Genomic DNA, 857 nt, shown 5'->3' on the forward strand with positions numbered 1-857 from the left:
CGGATTCAAGCTGAAGATGAAGACGTGTCACTGGGGACGCGATCACGTGGCATTCCTGGACCACATTGTGATTCCAACAGGGATCCTGCCTAATCCCGAAAAAGCGAAGGCGATGATGAATATTGAGAGACCGCATGACCTACACACGGTCAGGGCGTTCCTGGGGTTGACTAGTTACTTTCGGCGTTATATACCGGGCTTCGCAGCGATTGCAGCACCTTTGGAACGCCTGAAGCAAAAAGGGGTGGAGTTCTTGTGGAACGGCGACTGTGAGGTGGCGTTCCGACAGCTCCAACGAGCATTGGTGAAGCCCCCTATTCTCGTGTACCCTAATTTCAGGGAACGGTTCAAGCTCTACGTGGATGCGTCACACTTGGCCGTAGGGGCATGTCTGATGAAGGAGATCGACAAGCGTGACCGGGCAATCGCGTATCCTAGTAAGATGTTGGTAGGCTCCCAGCGGAACTTGATCTACAAGACGAGTGGAACAACGGAAATTGAATGTTGGGGAATCGTGTGGGCTACGCGTAAGTTCAGATGCGAATGAGACCATGCCGAGTTCAACCTGTTGACGGATCATCAGGCGCTCACGTGGATTTTTGGTGAGAATACGAGGACGTCGAACGCCAAGTTGGCACGGTGGGCTATGGAATTGTCAGTTACGATTCAAGGTGCACCACTGGCCGGGATCGTCGATGGGGCATGTGGACGACCTGTCGAGGCTGTACCACCGACCGGACGACGATGTAGTGGGCTATATTTGGATGGCCGACCTCCTCAATGAAGAAGCGGAAGATGAAGCCGATCTCGGAACGCCGAGTCCTGGAGTGACACGAACGCTGGAAGGAACGCCGGAT

The sequence above is a fragment of the Phytophthora parasitica genome, assembly GCF_000247585.1.
Source record: "Phytophthora parasitica INRA-310 unplaced genomic scaffold supercont2.1, whole genome shotgun sequence".
Lineage (NCBI taxonomy): Eukaryota > Oomycota > Peronosporomycetes > Peronosporales > Peronosporaceae > Phytophthora > Phytophthora nicotianae.